Source organism: Panthera uncia (genome assembly GCF_023721935.1).
Source record: "Panthera uncia isolate 11264 chromosome A1 unlocalized genomic scaffold, Puncia_PCG_1.0 HiC_scaffold_17, whole genome shotgun sequence".
NCBI lineage: Eukaryota > Metazoa > Chordata > Mammalia > Carnivora > Felidae > Panthera > Panthera uncia.
In genome coordinates, this window is record NW_026057577.1 from 26,409,055 (window position 1) to 26,426,836 (window position 17,782).

Consider the following 17,782-nt stretch of genomic DNA (forward strand, 5'->3'; position numbering starts at 1 on the left):
GCATGGGGTAATTAACATAGCAGAACATGAGAAGTGTGCTCTCTGAGCTCCTTCCCACTGCTTCACTCCACTGGGACACCTCCCCCTCCTCCTCCCCCCGCCCCTGTTCCTCCCCCGCCCCCAGGAGAGGAGCTCCTCTTACAAATGCCATGTGCTGCTCTTGGGGAAATGGACCCCTTCACCTGCAGCAAGTGGATAACTGAGGATTTTGGACCTGGAAGCTCTTCCTGAGAAAGAATATTCCTGAAAGTATGTTCACTATAATGCCCCAAGCATCAAGTCTAAATCATTTTCTCGTTGGGAAGTTAGAATTGGATAGATGTATTGTTGGATATAGGCATGGTAAATTGAACTGAGGAATTGATTCTTGTTAATTATGGTGTAAAGATTTGTATCCTGGCCTGCTCATTCAGGTGAGAGATGTTCTGTGTAAATTTGAAGTATAGCTTGAAGTCCTAGGACAAGAGTTAAAAGTGCTTTTTAGCTCATTCACAGTCACTGTGTGTTAAGTGTTAATACCTGCCACGAACCTGCCAATTTATGTGTTAAACAGCTGACAGATCATACAAAAAAACCCCTAAGATACACTGGATTGTACTCGGTGAGTCTGAAATTAGTGTTAAGTGCGGTGCCTGATTTCACCATCACCGCATTCTTTCTGTGCGGCCAATGTCAGGTGCACCAAAGCATTCCCTGTGACTGCCCTATAGGGCAGTGTTGATAGGGAAGCATTTGGAAACTCCAAGGGAAGCCTGTATTAGAGGCTACAGCTGGTACCTGCCTTAGAAGCTATTAGCTTCATCGGTTACATTTTGGATCTTTGTTATCTGTGTGACAGAGTGCCTCTCTGTTAATTTTGGCCTATGCTGTTAGAAATAAGATGCTTTGCCTATTTAGAATAAGTTTCTGTCCCTGTCTGCACTAAAAACTTTCAGAGTGTTATAAGTTTCTGAAGTGCTCTAGAGAAACAGTGCTTAGAGGAGGAAGGTGGAAGTGTATTTATGTTGGTGTGTAAGCACACATGGAAGCCTCTGTCACCAGGACTTGGCCCTGTTCTTAGAGTGTCCTCTATTCATTCTCTACCCGTCATGCTTTGAGTTCCAGCTGGCCTGCGCTGAGGCCAATAGCTAACTTTGGCTTGCTGGCTGCAGGATTAAGCCAATTCTTATGCAACTGACTCGTCCTTTAATGGCCATTTCTTCTAAAAAAACCTTTTTGTGTGGGGGAGGGTGCGGGTGTTGGGATGGGGGTAAAACTGAAGTTTAAAGTTTAAACTAGAAATAAGATGATGTGGTCTGCTTGCTCTCTGTTTAGACAGGCCTTAAAACCAATTGGATTAACTTGGAGGCCAGGCCAGAGAGTGTATGGTAATTGAGGACTTGTTTGCAGACAAGCATTTATCCAGGTTGCATTATCCAAATTGGTTTGTTAAAGCTCCGGGTCACGTTCTTACACTAAGAGAAACATTAAATAAACAGACAAGTTTAGGAAAAATTAATAAAAGAAACCTGTCTTACACTCAGAGGAATGGTTTCCTTAATTTCCTAATGAAAGGTGTGTGTGTGTGTGTGCACGCGCGCGTGTGTACATTTTGTGTATGTGTGTGTTCAATAAAAACTCCAGTGGTAGGAGTCCTCTTAACCAAATTCTACTTAACATTGGTCAGAGACCCCATCTGAAGAACAATTGAGGCACAGTATACTGAGTGGCAAGAAGTTACTCTATTTCTGTACTGCTGTTCTCCCATGTTGAGTCTTGGCCCAGTTGTCTGGTATGTGGGGATCCATCCCTTGTGTTGTCCTTCCTTTGAGGGTTTGGACAGCAGCAGAAGGTGGGTTATGGCCCCGTGGAGGACTGATGCTGTCACCTTTAGTTAAAGAACGCTGTGGCCTGGAGTGTGTGAGTGTAAGTAACCCTTGCCACCATTGGATGTATAGTGTGTGTGAGTACACAGATGTGTGTGTGTGTGAATGTGGGGTGGTAATGAGTGTGGGAAGGGGATGAAGCCATCTGAAGAGCCCGGACTACAAGGTGGGGGGGTGGGAGGCCTCACTTCCAGAGTCCTGCTCTGGTTGTGTTAGGAGGAGCTGACCTGCCACAGCCTACCAGTAGGGCCTGTGTCAGCCCCCTTCAGCAGATGTGTCTGAGGTCAGACTTCAGGACTTCAGCAGAGGTCCGCTTTCCCATGGGTCTCTTGACCTTGGGAAAGGAGTAGGCACGTGGTGAAGTGAGTGGGAAGCCTGGAACCAGCTAGCGGTCATCAGAGCAACAGAGGTGTTGGGGTCATGTGGAAAGAGTAACAGTCCTGTGTACCCAGGAGAGGAACCAGTGCCCTGCATGTCACTGAGGAAGAGTGGGTTGGAGGCGAAGCCAAAGCTAGTGTGAAGGTTATGCAGTGCGGCAGCTTCAGCTCAGCGCGAACTTATAAAGCTCCCACCACATTGGTGAGGATTCTTGCAGAGGCATTAGATCAGTGGCCTTTGAGAATTTTTTTAAGCACCTGAAGCGTTTTTATAGAGCTGTTGGAGGTAGCGGGGTTGAGCAATTAGGGGGATCTAGTGTGGAGCACAGGGAGCTATTTAGATCTTTTAGCCTGAGCGTGACAGTGTTTTAGGGATGGTCAACTGTGCGGAATGAGATGGGCCTGGGAGAGGTTGGAGCTAGTGGGACTTTAAAAATGATGCATGTTTGGGGTGCCTGGGTGACTCAGTCTGGTAAGCGTCTGACTCTTGATCTCAGCTCAGGTCTTGATCTCAGGCTCCTGAGTTGAAGCGCTGCATTGGGCTCTGCACTGGATGTGAAGCCTATAAAAAAAAAAAAAAAAAAAAAAAAAAAAATCCATGTTTGAAGGAAGGAGCCAAAGGAGAAATGGGAAATGGTAGGTCCTAGTACTGAAGAAACAGGAAAGATTGGAAAGTAAGATGGAACTCTGGTGTTAGAAGCTGGAAATGTATTTAAGCTTCGTGGCATAATCACATGGCAAAACAATGCAGGTTTCAGGGGCTTCAGGTTTTGTTGATCCGGCTTTTAATGATATGCTTCTCTGTACATTTGATACATTTCAATCATTACTTTTAAAAGTGGCTTTAACAATATTGTATTTTTAAGAATTTTGTAATGTTTATTTTTGAGAAAGAAAGCGAACGGGGAGGGGCAGAGAGAGAGGGAGTACACAATCCAAAGCAGGCTCTAGGCTCTGAGCTGTCAGCACAGAGCCTGACGCGGGGCTCGAACTCACAAAATGCGAGATCATGACCTGAGCCGAAGTCGGATGCTTAACCGACTGAGCCACCTAGTGGCCCCAGAGTATTCTATTTTTACGTGAGAAATGTAGGTTATAGAATATGCACACAGCTTCCCATGTTTGAAAAGAACATGAAATGTGTTTGCATAAAATGAGATGGATGTTGCAAAATGAAACGGTTTCCTTCCAAGGTAGAATTGTGGGTGGCTGCTGTTTGTCAGTGTTTGCTTGTTTATATTTTCTAAGATTGGTGTAATGAGCATTTTGGAATTTTGTGATGTTGAGAAAAATTTTAAAGGAATGACTCCATGCTTTTGAACCTAGAGTAGCAGATGTATGTGATGGAGAAGCGGAGCTTCAAGTCTGTAGGAGTCAGCGGAGATGCTGGTGTCAGTCTGGGGCTTGGGGCGCGTTCTTGGTGTAGGGAATGAAGGCTTGTGTCAGGGAGAGTAATTAGGAGCTCGGGAGGAAACCAACCACCTGCCAGAGGAGAGTGAGGGTGCTTGAGGCAGGCTAGGGAGGAGAGGGGAGTTTGAAAAGTGAGAGGTGGCTATGGCCAGCAGGGTTGGATGCTGTTGGGGGTACTTCCAAAGCGTGGGAGCCAGGCTTCAGGGGCGTGCAGTGAGGTTGCAGGTGGAGAGTATTTGGAAGCGTGGCCTACTTGGAATGACATCAGATTGGAGACGACGGAGATGGGGCAGCATCCTGGGTCCACTGTTGGGTGCAAGTGGGGACTCTTCCCTCCACTTTCCTGCAGACCATGGCTGTCTTGGTGTGGCCAGTGCATTCCTTCTGTGGTGCTTCTCCTTTGCTTCTGACTGGAGCAGACTGGGACATGACCATCAGTGCCTTTGTCCTCTGTGAGCTGGACACTGCTATCTGGAGTAGGTGTCATATGTGGAGAAGTGAAGGAGGGGACTTCGTTAGCAGGCTTGGAGGCAAAATGGAAACATGGCCATGCTGTCTGTGGGAGGAGTAACTATTGGAGGAGAAAGGATGGAGTCAATTTCTGAGGGCTCAGGGAAGGGGAGCCCTCAGAGGACTGGGAAAGACAGACTGCTTTCCAGATTTGTCCAACAGCCATGGTCAAGTGCCAGGCTAATCCTGACCCTGTCATTCCACTTTTGGCACCTGCTGGAAGGATAGAGAAGGAAAATGGGCGGGTATGTACTTCCAAGTCCTCGGTGGGATTTCCTAGGATCAAGAACAACAGGCAGAAAAATTAAGGATATATAGCGTTGTGTTTGGACATTTTTACTGGTTGGGATTTATATTCTCCAAAGTCCAGGTGTGCTGTTGGATATGGAGTCCTGGATCAATGGAGGGAGAGAGAGCACCTAAAATCCTTTTCTTACCACAAGTTAGCCGGCCCATACTCACTACTTCCGTCGTTTTTTTCTACATGCACTTGAAAATTTTAAATAAATAGGTCTATTCAGTTAAGACTTGGCTAATGCTTGGGGGAAGAGAAAACTGCAAACACTTGGAAAACCATCTCAATGACTCAGCTTCCAAGATGTGAATCTCAGCAAGGCAATTTTGAGGGCAAGCGGCAGGAGTGGGGAGACTTGTAGGACTCAGCTGAGATGGCTGTAAGGACCGGGAGGGCTGTGTGGGCTAGGACTCAGAAGATGTACGGCGCCCCGCAGTAGTAAAGGCAGCCCCAGACCAGGCAGGTGGCCTTCCCTTGGACTGGTCCTGTTCTGGTCTACTCGACCTCTTGCAACTGAAGGGTGGACCCCGCCTGGGTCACAATGGCCCCCAGGTGGTATGGGAGCTCGGGGAATGCTTGAACATGGAAGGATAATATTTCCAGTGAATAACAAGCCCAAAGCATTAGAACTAGACTTCAAACCGTATCCCAAGCCCAAGTCTCCACTTTCTGGATGAGGAAAGGGCTCAAGCAGGAGAAGTGCACAGAGCCGGGAATTCCAACTCCAGCTATTTTGACGAATGTTAATCTTCTGGAAAGTTGTTTAACAATTGGACTCCAAAAATAAACGGCTCTGAATAGAACATTATTTGGGGTAGCACTGGCTCGCTGAGACTCTGGAGGGCCCCCTGCAGCTAGTGCTGATCGATGGAGCTGCAGTGTCGAGGCTGCCACACGGGGGCGGCATCCCTCTTCCTTTGCCTTGGGTCAGCCTCCTTAACGCCATCAGTCCTGAAGTAGTCCCAGAACTTGGAGAACACAGTCAGCCATCTCCTCTCCTTCACAGTAGCTAAAAGCACAATAGGTGTGGTTTAACAGAGGCCTCCGGCCAGAAAGCAGGGGATCTTTTATGGGCTTCTGCTAGTAAGCCCTTTGATTCTTATCACTCAGAGTGTGGCATCGCTAGTTGCAAACGAATGTTGGACGGACCCCAGACCTTGGAGAATTACCCAGCCCAGCACTTGTCACACTTGGCTGGGGATCTTGCTAGAAGGCAGATTCTGGTTGAATGGGGCTGGAATGGGACTTGAGAGCCCACAGGTGTAGCAATCTCCCAGGTGATGCCCATCGTGCAGCTCATATTGACCCTGAAAGACTTAAAGCCTAGGAACCTCAGTTTCTTCTTCGGTAAAATGGGGACCACACCAGTCCTGTCCATCACATGAGATGATGGTTGTGGAAGACGTTCATGACAAACAAGAGGGGTAAAAGTGTGATGAACGCCAGGCACGTCATTTGCCTTTTGAAGTCCCACTGGCAGTGCAAAGAATAAGCATTCGCGGGCTGTGGAAGAATCTCCTTTCTTGTCCTTCCTTACCTGCCAAGAACCCAGGCTCCTGAGGAAAATGCTGAAGGGAGGCCAAGGAGCAGAGAGACAATGACCGCCTCCTGGGGGCGGGGCCTCTAGCCCCTGGGTTGGGGAGAGAGTGTTGCCTCCCCCACCCCTGAATCCTTCCTACCTGGTGCCAGAGGCCCTACCATTCCTTTTGACTTGAGCCACTCCTCTTGTCTTTGTGTGATCCCATTATTGGCCCCAGAAGGCGATGAAGCGGGACGAAGAGAGTAGGGGGTCTCCAGAGCTATGGACAGAGATTCCCAGGAAGCAGCTGCGTGATTATCTGAATCCTGGGCATCTGCTGCCAAGGAGCAACGACTGGAGTAAAAAAGGTGAGACCCCGGATACCTAATTCAGTCTCTTCTCCTTGCCTCATGGTAGAGACCCCAGTCCTGAGTGGTAGGAAAGACGCAAGGTTCCCTGGTGTATGAGTGTCCCCGGGGGTTTTCCTCCACTTCTATCCCTTGAAAGAGGATTGTTTCCTGTCCTTGACCAGCCTCTATGAGTTCTGTGTTCGTCAGCTTGTTTTCCGGATTTCTCTAATGCCTAATCAGGAGAATGGGTGTGAGAGACTGAACTGAAGTGGCAGGGGAGAGATGGGGGTGGGGGACCCTTGCTTCCGGGCTCCCCCTTGAGGTAAAGAAGTGACTCAAATGTGCCTCTGAATCCCGTGGCAGCTTGTTGAAATACGGGTCATTGGGCCCCATGCTCAGAGGTTTTGATGCAGCACATCTGCAATGGGGGTCCACGCTTTTGCATTTCTAACAGTTCCCAGGTGATGCTGATGCTTTGTTCTGGGGAAGGAGAGCCTGGGTAATGGGTAAAGGGGAAATAAATGAGGCTGTTGATGGACATAATAAACAGCTGGGGGTGAAGGCCATTGTGGGCAGGAGGTGGAAAGGGAGAGATTCGGGTACAGTTGCAGGAGTAGTAAGAGAGGAAAATGCAAAGTGTTCCTTAAGAAATGCCAAGTCAAAGTTGAAATTCCTTTGAGACTGCGTCTGGCGGCAGGATTTTGTGTCTCTTTGAATATGACATCCAGTTTACACTGGCCCTGGGGGTGGTTTGGGCTAAATGATTTGCCTTCATTTGTGATCACTGATGCGCAGGGCCTCCCTTCTCCGGGGGGTGGGGGGGTGGCGGGAAACTGGCCTTTGGCTCATCTCCTTGGTGCGTCCCCTTGCCCAGGATTTCACAGAGTCGGTAAGTCTGATTTGTTTCTCTGCGTGTGTCTTTGTCCTGGCCACGTTGAGAGCTTCTCCAGGGTGGAGAAGCGTTTGCTGAGTTGAGTTCCCTTCTCTAATTGGGACCTCGGTCCCCAAAGCCCCTTTTCAGGTATGCACACGTCCTGTCCATCCCCTCCTCAAACTGGAGGGGAGCTCTGTGGCTTGGAAACGTCCTCACAGTTGAGGGATAAGGCTTTGGTGTATGGATATTCCCAGGTGAGACACACAGTGTCACGCAGTTTCCATTATATCAGACTCAGCTCTTCAGCCTGCTCTGCACAGCTTTTGAGGACACTTTAAAAATAAGCCCCCAGGGGCGCCTGGGTGGCGCAGTCGGTTAAGCGTCCGACTTCAGCCAGGTCACGATCTCGCGGTCCGTGAGTTCGAGCCCCGCGTCAGGCTCTGGGCTGATGGCTGGGAGACTGGAGCCTGTTTCCGATTCTGTGTCTCCCTCTCTCTGACCCTCCCCCGTTCATGCTCTGTCTCTCTCTGTCCCAAAAAAAAAAAAAAAAAAAAAATAAGCCCTGAATTGGAATGCACTCATCAACAGCACTGTTAATGAAATTGCTTCCTGTTAATTTGAGTTTACAAACTAAATGGCTCCTGACAATCTGGCGTCACTATGATGGTGCCCCCTTCTCAGGAAGGGCCAGTAGTGGCCACTGGAGGGCTTTACCTGGGAACCATGGCGAACCATCTGAGGGGCTCTGGTGCTTGCAGGACTTCAGTGGCAGCGGGGGAGGGGGGGGAGTCAGAACTTCATTTGTTGGCTTATTTTCTCCTTCACCTTCTCTGAGCAGTCATGGGACTGTGCCCTGGTCTGGGGATGCACCCATCAGCAGGGCCTACATCTGTCTTTAGGTGGCCCTTAGTCTAGTGGGGCCTGTAGATCAGCACATAATTCACCACGGAGGCGCGGTTGGATGGATCTATGGAGCGGCTTGAGGGGGTGAGTCAGGGGCTGGGAAGCAAAGATGAGTAGGTGGTGGTTACATAAGCAGTGAAGAGAGAGGGGATGGCTTGACCCTGGGTGAGCAGGGATCGATAGACAGCTCAGGATGGAAAGATCGGGGCAGAGAATCCCTGGAGATAAGGACAAGCCCAGTGCGTGAAGTTGCATAAAATGTCTCCACACTCCCCTTTGCAGGCTTTATTTATTTATTTTTCAAAGTTTATTTATTTACTTAGAGCACAAGTTGGGGAGGGACAGAGGAAGACAGAATCTAAAGCAGGATCCACAGGCAGTGCAGAGCCCGATGTGGGGCTCGAACCCACGAACTGTGAGATCATCCCCTGAGCTGAAATCAAGAGTCACTTAACAGACTGAGCCACTTAGGCGCCCTGCAGCCTTTATTTTATAGAGGGGTTTGGGGCCCTTTGAAATTGAGCATGATAAATGCCATCAGAGATGGAGGTCATGGTGAGCAATGTCACTTTATAAGAAAGACCACGGGACCCCCTGAGAGAGTTAATAAACCCAGGTGGAGTCGGGCTGGGTGATACAGGAGGATGGAGGAATGCATCCTCAACCCTGCCCATGCACCTGGGGGTGTGGGTGGAGGTGGTTGGCCCCCTGCACCTCTGCTGGGGTTCGCTGCTGCCTGACTGTGGCACACTTGAATAGGCACGACAGAGGGCCAGCTAGTGCAGTAGGGGTCTCATGTCTGTGGGGGCCACATGTGGCTACCGGGACCTGTACTGATGGCTGACCACCTGCAGGACATAGCAGGTAAGTCACCCATGCAAACAGCCCGCAGTACTAGAGGAGAGAATTCCTGGGGCTTGGAACCCTTGTATCTTTGACACAGAGAAAAGGGGTCTTGCTTTTTTCCCAAGGGTGTTGATAAACCCTGGTAAAAGTTTAAGCTAACACACCACTGGGTCTGATTTGCATTGTAGACAGATCCCGCTGTTTGTGTGGAGGGGAGAGGGGGGGCAGGCCGGCCGCAGAGATGCTGGTGTGAAGCTGTGGCAGGCTGGGCTGACTGTGGGACCCCCTCCCCTCCACAAGCAGAGGCCTGTATCCTTGGGAGTCTGTGATCCTGGGGTAGGAGGTTTGCTATGAAGAATGGTGGTCCGGGATTATGGCCAGGTTTCTGTGGTTAAGTGGGGATCACATGTGTTTTGAGTATAATCCAAGGGAATCTGCTTCTGGGAACACACAGTTTTCATGTATTAAAAAAAAGTGTGGCAGGGCATCTGGCTGGCTCATTTGGTGAAGCCTGCGACTCTTGATCTCGGAATTGTGAGTTCAAGTCCCATGTTGGGTGTAGAGGTTACTTTAAAAAAATCTTAAAAAAAAAAAAAAAGTGCCTGGGTGTTTCAGTCAATGAAGCGTCCGACCTTTGATTTCAGCTGAGGTCATGATCTCAGGGTCATGAGATTGAGCCACGCTTTGGGCTTTGTGCTGGGCATGGAGTCTGCTTGAGATTCTTCCTCTCCTTCTGTCTCTGTCTCACTCGCATGCTGTCTCTCTATCTCAAAAAAAAAAAAAAAAAAAAGGTGTGGCACATATTCAGAGTGGGAATCTTGTGAGCCACAAGCAGAGTAGTAATCCATTTGGGGGACGTCTTTTCTCCACAGCCCCCACCTCCTCCAATTCCTGGCCCTTAGAACAGGGCGAGTTGACAGTGACCAGATAAGGAAGGGGTGGGGAGTGGTTTGCAGGAGGGACTTTGGTGAGGATGCGGGTGGTTTGGCGTGACCACGGAGCCACTCGGGGCTCCAGCCCCCGTGGTCTCTGTGATCACTCGCTGGAAGACAAGTTGGCCATTTGTTGTTCTTGTTAAACCAGGCTCCCTGATTTCTGACATCCAGCTATAAAATCGGTTTGGCTGAGGTTTCTGTGGAAATACTGGCCCCCACCCATAATTGCAGTGACCAGGCTGTTTGCGGGGTTCCCTGACAAGTGAGTGACCTCCTCTTTGTCCGTCAAGCTAGTGGGAAAGAGGAATATACCTGTTTTGGATCTCCAAGAAGACAGTTCAGTGCTGTGGTGTCAGAGATCACAGGTTTGCCGTTCCTGGTATGAGGACGTATGGACAGTTGTCTTCAGCCACTTGTTTGTGTCTCTTCTGCATGGCCCTCTCCCTCTTCCTTCCCTTGTGGACCTGTGTTTGCTCTCAGGGGCACTTTTCTCCTCCTGGTGCAAATGGATGCCCTTACCTTCTCCTCATACTGGGCTCTGGGGCAACATTAAGGAGCCTCTGTGGAGGCTCTGGTGATGCACCCTGCATGCTGTTTTGGGGCCTTTTCCTTCTTAATTCATAGTGTAAATTGGTGGTGATTAAATGTTCTGTTCTTTTCAGCCCTGATTGTGGTAAAATAGCCCGGTTCATAATCCACCCCACCGCCCCCGCCCCACACACCAAACATGGGACCACGGGGGTGCCCAGGTGGGTCAGTCGGTTAGGTGTCAGACTTCGGCTCAGGTCACGATCTCATGGTTCATGGGATCAAGCCCTGGTTCGGGCTCCGCTGACACCTCAGAGCCTGGAGCCTGCTTCAGTTTCTGTGTCTCCCTCTCTCTCTCCCCTTTCCCACTTGTGCTGTTCTCTCTCTCTCTCAAAAATAAATAAACATATACACAAAATGAAAAAAAACAAAAACATGAGACTATGTGAACACCTTGCTAGTGTCCTTCCTGAGGCCTGGAGGAGGCTTATGTTAGGGTGGCCTGCTTGCGCCCTGGATCTTTGAAGGGCCTTCAGCAAAGCTCTGCCCCCTAAAAATGCGAATGGCCCATTTCTGGCTGTGTTGTGTAATGTGGTGTCACAGGGACCGTGGGTGTACGTGTTTTCTGGGCTGCTATAACACAGTACCGCACGTCAGGGGACTCAAAGCCCTGAATTTCTTCTCTGACACTTCTGGAGGCCTGCAGTCTGAAGTCAGGGTGTTCACAGGGCTGGTCCTTCTGAGGTCTGTGGGGGAGAAGGCCCCTCTCCTGGTTTCTGGTAGTCCCAAGTGTTCCTTAGCTTGTGGATGGGGTTCTCTCTGTGTCTTCACATTGTCTTCCCTATGTGTGTGTGTGTGTTTCTGTGTCCAAACTTCCCCTTTTTATTTTTTAAAAAATGTTTATTTTTGAGAGAGAGAGAGAGAGAGAGCACAAGTTGGGGAGGGACAGAGAGAGAGAAGGAGAATCTGAAGCAGGCTCCAGGCTCCAAGCTGTCAGGGCAGAGCCCGACTTGGGGCTTGAACCCATGAACCACAAGATCATGACCTGAGCCCAAGTTTGACTGCCGCTCAACCGACTGAACCACCCAGGCGCCCCCAAATTTCACCTTTTTATAAAGACACCAGTTCTTTTGGATTAGGCACCATCCTCATGACTTCATTTTACCTTGATTAACTCTATAATATGCTGTTTGCAAATAAGGTCCCATTCTGAGGTACTGGGGGCAAGGTCTTGAACATACCTTTTTTCAGGGGAACACAACTCAGCCCATAAAAGGTGCCTTCTTGTGTGGGATTCTCAGGGCCTTCCAGCACACACACTTGCTCAGAGCTGGGGCTGGGTTGGCTGAGGGCTTCTGGGATTGTCCTGTGAACAGGCCCAGGGGCTGGTCTGTTGGGAAGGGCTTCTGGCCTTAAGCAAAGATAGCAAGAAACCTTGTCGTTGAGAATCCTGGGCAGGGGTGTTCCACCTTCCCAGACTCCCTTTGCTTCATCTTTCCTGCTACCCCTCCCCCGTCCTGTGTGGGCAGTTGTGTGAGAAGGTGTGTGAGCAGAGACGGTGGCACGGTTGGCTTCCCAGGGTCCCTGCTGTGGTGGTTCAGGGCGATTCCAGAGAACCAGGTATAACTGTATGTAAATCACACCCAAATGTGTGAGAGCTCCCCTTCCTCTTTGGCCAGTATAAATGTGCCAAGGGCCTGGCCGATTTGGGTTCTGGAAGGGTGGGAGGGGCCCGATCTGCTAGTCCCGGTTTGAGTCAACCAAAGTGTAAACTCGGGAGGGCAGGGGCTGGGGACCCCAATTACGTGTCTCCAGGAACGAGGTGGTCAGCGGTGAGCCCTGCATGGCATGTCCTCGGCTGCCCTTTGTGCCAGTTCTTTCCTGTGTGTTTCTCTTGGAGTTGCAGAGTCATCGCCAGGACACTGACTCCATATGTAGCCTTGGCTTCACAAACCTGGGACAAAATGGCAACAACTGAATTTCCAATGTAGATCTCGCCACATTTAACATTTATGAATGGCAATAAAAGGGAAGGTTGGAATTGTATCTGCGGTTCCCAACCACAAGCCATCATTTTGCACACTCAAACATCTGTTTTAAGATCATAGCAGAGAGTGTCGGGCAATTGGCTCCCTTTTGTCCTGGACCCATCAGTTAGACCCCATCAACTTGATTATAAATCCTCAGGGATTTATTAGTAAACAACATTTGGGGAGCCTGATGCTGTCACACTGTAGCCAGGGAGCTTGGAGTGTCTGAACTTGGGCCCATCACTGCTTCCTGGACAGCCACAGAGTTGATAGTCCCAGGCCGCCCTGCAAGGAGCCCCCCGGGGGGAAGGAGGTAGGGGAGAGAAGGTACGGTTCCTTGGGAAGGAGGCAGTGAGAGGTTCCTGCCACCTGATGGCCCTTGGGCTCTTGGTGCCCCAGAGATGAGGGTGCAGAGATGTTTTGTGCTGCCTGGAGGACTGAAGGAAAAGGGGGAAGGTGTGGAACCGGACAGGCCTGGCTCAGTCCCAGCTGCAGCACACATGAGCTGGGTGACTATGGGCAAGGCACTGGGGTTTTCTGTGCCTCAGTTTCCTTGCCTGTCAAATGGAGGTGATAATAATAGTCCTATCTGCTGGGGTGAGTATGAGGATTAACAGGAATGCGTGGGAGGGTCCAGCACCATTCTGGACACCCAGAGAGGTCCCACAAGTAGTCCGTTACTGCTAGGGATGGAGGGGAGAGAACAGAACCAAACAGCTGGGGGCCAGGTGGCTGTCCATAGGAGCACTTGAGGGCCCTGGCATTAGCGAGTAGAAAGAGCTGCTTCTATATGGCTTCCTTCCTTACGTGTGCCTGCAAGGGAGAGAGGAAGTTGGTGACGACACATTGCCATTGGGGCTGGGAGAGTGGGCAGTGTCCCTATGTTGCATGGCCCCTCACATTGCTGTCGTGTTGTACCCCCAGGCCTCTGGGTCCACCTGCCCTCCCTCAACTCCTATAGGAGCAGAGGTGCTGAGCAAGACCCAGTGTGGGCTGTGGTTGGGCAATGAGGACCCATGGAGGCCCTTTGTTCAGGGGTGAGGTTCTGGCTGAATTTCATCTCTCTGTTTATATGGTGGGGTGTTCCCAGGACACAGGGGTAAATGGGGACCCAGCAGGTCTACAGCCTGCACTCCAGGGTTTGACATACTCTGGAGGAGAGGGGTGCCCTGGCATGGAGCCTCTCTTTTGGGTCCACTGGCCTTGGCATGACTCTTCTGGCTGACTGGCCTGAAAAGCAGAAGGTAGAGCCATTCCTTTGGGGAGTTCATATACCAAGTCACCTGCTTTCAGTCTGGCCAGGAGACAGGCTCAGCTTTCCTCATCTTCATGGAAAGCTCCAGGCAGGCCTCCCTGAGGGGTTTCATGAGGTATCCTTGACTCCAGTCTGACCCAGAGCACTCCAGGGTTAAGGGTTTTCAGCAACAAACACATGGCTGATCATGTCGCTCAGACAGCCCTGAGCCCAAAGGCCCGTTCCTGTGTGACCCAGCACTGGAGCCTTGAATTAGCTGCTCTGAGCTCTGCTTCCTGATTTGTGAAATCGAGGTAACTGTAGGACCTCCCTTTGAAGAGGAGACAAGATGGTGTATGTTGAGTGTTTGTCACTGCACCTGGCCCCCAGCAAGCCCTCAGTAAATGTTAACTGTTCTTAGCCATCAGGTTAAATGAGGCCTATTGTCTCAGTGTCAGATAAACCCATCCTGAGTCTCTGCTGTAAGAAGGTCGTCTTGGTGAGGCATAAACAATACAGACTGTGCAGTCAGAAAGGTACAGGTTAAAATCCTGTCTTTGTCACCTTTGTCACCTTGGGAATGTCACTTACCCTCTCTGGGGCTCCATTTTCTTGTCCACAAAATGGGCATAAGAACATTGCCTACCTCCTAGGATTATTGTGCAGGTTACAGGTAAATGTCTGGCTCAGTGAATGGAAGTTCTTTGGTTATTAATAGGATTATTCACACTCCAGGGAACACAAGTTTCTTCTGAGCCCTGCTCCTCCACCCTTAGAGCCTCCTGGCAGTGCACATGGAGGGGGCAAGTGAGGAAAAAAATCTTGGCAGCGTGTGGCACAGGCCATGGGGATGAGTTGAGGCCAAACATTTGCCGCTAGTTTCCTAGTGATCAGTGTAGATCCGTATTTGTCATCCTAACACTAAAATGCCATAGAAAACCTTGTCTCTCAGGCAACAGAACTGTGGCAGTTTGGGGGGGGAAAGACATTTTTTTTTTTTTTTTTTTTGCCTGGAGTGGCAGAGGCTGACCTGGTAAGGAAGGAACTTGGGCTGAACTGTCTGCCAGCTGGATGCAGAGTTGCCCTCCCTGGGCTGCTAGGGCTGTGACCTCACTCAGGAACCGGGTCTGTACTTCCCATCCCTCACTGTGGGGCCCACTGCCTGTGACCCTCCACGTGTTTGGTACCTCCAGGGAGTGCACAAGAACTCTGTTTTCCATCAGGAGTAAGGCTTTATCTTACTGGATGTCCCCAAAGGCCTTAGAATGTGCAAAGACCTCGCTTGTAGATGAGGAAATGGAGGGTCAGTGTCCAAGGTCCTGGTCCCACCCACCTTCCACCAGAGTGAATCAGAGCTTCTCATTCTCTCTGCTCAGGCATCCTCAGGGTTTTTCGTGTACTTTGAATCAAACATTTGCTTTGTTTGTTTGTTTGTTTAATTCCAGTATAGTTAACATACAATATTATGTTAGTTTAATGTGTATAATATAGTGAATCAACAGTTGCATGTATTACTGAATGCTTATCAAGATAATCAAACACTCCCTCTTTGCCAGAAAGATCGGGTCTGGCCTCCTCTCCAGCCTCATTCCCTCCCACTTCTTCCTGCCCTGGACTCCAGCCTCACCAGCCTGGGTTGCATTTCTGGATGACACTCATGCTTGGCTTTGCACCAGGGGCTTTGTGTTGCAGTTTCTGCGGTCTGAAAGGCTGTTCCTCAGGGGTTCCCATGGCTCCATTGCTTGTTTACTTGTGGTCTCTGTCCCTCCTCAGAGATTGTGCCCTCAGTTTCCCTATGTAAAAAGGCTTCTGCCAATTGGTCTTTGTCATCACCCTGTTGTTGTTTCCTTCATAGGTTTTATCACAAGAGGTGCAGTGTGAGGGGGTTGAGAGAGAGAGAGCTTAGAACCACCTGTGCTTGTTCTTGATTCCCCCATTTAGCTGGGTGACCTTGGATGAGTCGGTTAGTCCTTCTATGCCTCATGTGTAAAATGGAGATGATAATCGAAATTTCCTCTTAGGATTAGATGAGTTAATACATGTAAAATACTGAGAATTATGCCTGTCATAGAGATGAGCTACTTTATTGTATTTATCTTGTTGATTGGTGTCCTAAGCCCCTAGACTATAAATTCCAGGAGGGCAGGGACCATGTGTCACCCGATCATTGATGTAATCCAGTGCCTCTGACAAACCCAGGGTGTCATGGGTGGTCAGTAAATGCTTGTTGAATAAACCAGTGGTCCCAAGGCCATTACATGAATGGTAGAGCTGGGCCTCAGTTGAGAGAGAACCATTCTAAGGCCTGAGCTTTGTTCATGCCACACTGACCCTCCTAGGTAAAAGACTTTCCTAGGTAAAAATTACACGAATTATGTTAACTCATCTGTTACATTTCAATTCTTTGCCTTCCCTCAGGAAAGTAGTTTGTTTATTTATTCATTATTTTAAAAATCTTTTAAAAAAAGGTTTGTTTATTTTGAAAGAGAGAGAGCTTAAGAACAGGGGAGGGGCAGAGAGAGAGGGAGAGAGAGAGAATCCCAATCAGGCTCTGCAATGTCAGCACAGAGCCCGACTTGGGGCTTGAACCCACGAACCCCGAGATCATAACCTGAGCTGATATCAAGAGGCAGCCGCTCAACTGACTGAGCCACCCAGGTGTCCGTCTTTAATTTTTTTTTAAAGTTTATTTTTTGGGGGACAGAGAGAGAAAGAGAGGGAGAGGGAGACAGGGAGAGAGAGAACATGTGTGCGTGCACGTGTGAGGAAGGGGCAGAGAGAGAGGGAGAGAGAATCCCAAGCAGGCTCCACACTGTCAGTGCAGAGCCTGTTATGAGGCTTGAACTCATAAACCATGAGACCATGACCTGAGCCAAAGTCAGATGCTTAACCGACTGAGCCACCCAGGCACCCAAAGGCAGTTTATAAAGTGAAATAAAAGGGAACACTCTGGCTTAGTGTTGGCTTTGTTGCAGCAGAAGACTGTCTCCGGCACCCCTGGCAGAGATAAGAGGGAGGGTGGGGGCAGAAGACAGGCTTGTCCTTCCCTTCCTGTGATCTGTCCTCACGAGCCCCCTGCAGTGATGCTGGGGAGGAGGCATGGGTGGCCATCGGGCCGCTCTACCTTGCTCTCGCCCCTCTGGTGCTAGGATTCCCATGGGACCCGACAGAAGCCTGGCCTTTTCCTGGCGTCTGCTCCAGTGCAAGATGAGTGGGGAGGGGGCGCTTGGGCCAAGAGGGAGGACTCTGGGGAGGTGTTTGTCTGGGAAGTGCCCTCAGGGAGTATCCGGTCCAGGTGGGGGAACATCAGCAGATGTTGGCACCTGCACACTTCCCCCACCCTCCACCCCGCTTCACCCCCAAAGCAGGTGAGACAGGTGGCTGAGCCTTCCCGGCTGCCTTATCTGGGACAGTTCATGAACACTCTGAGAGCCTTAGTGTCAAGTGTAAAATGGATATCGGGATTTTCTTGTCTTCTCCTTTCTCCCCCAACTGCGCTTCTAGGCCTGTGGTGGCACCAGGTCCTGTGATTCCACAGTTCAGGAAAAGTCTAGGGGGGTTAGCTGGAGTCTCCCTCTTGGAGGTGCCTCCGTTCCTCATCAGAGCACCCTCTCTCCTCTTCATGTAGGAGGGGATACTCCACAGTCCTTGACCCCTTCGGAGAAACCCCTTTCTGTAACATTCCTGGCCTCCCTTCTCCAGGCAGGAGGGCTGTCAGGATGGACAGGTGAATGGCTTCCTTGGCCGTGTTGTGTTTGGGGTCAGCCCAAACTCCCACACAGGCACTTTCCATCTTCCATCACTCGCTCCTCTTCCCCGGGAGACGGGCTTCCTCTTTTGGGGCTTGATCCCCTCTGTCCCTGGCCTTCCTGGTGCCTTTGTCAGAGCACGCGAGCATGAGACACCTGCCTGTGGTAGCACATTCTGTACCCACAGCATTCACACGGCACCTGCTGTGAGCCAGACTCTGGTTCTGCCTTCCTAAGCTGGAAGCCCAGCGGCAGAGTGTTGGAGCTGGGGCTGGTTGGGGTTGAGTGGCATGAGGCTCAGGCTTTCCCCCTTGCCTGTCCCCTGCTCACTCTGTACCAAGTGGCCATGAGACTCAG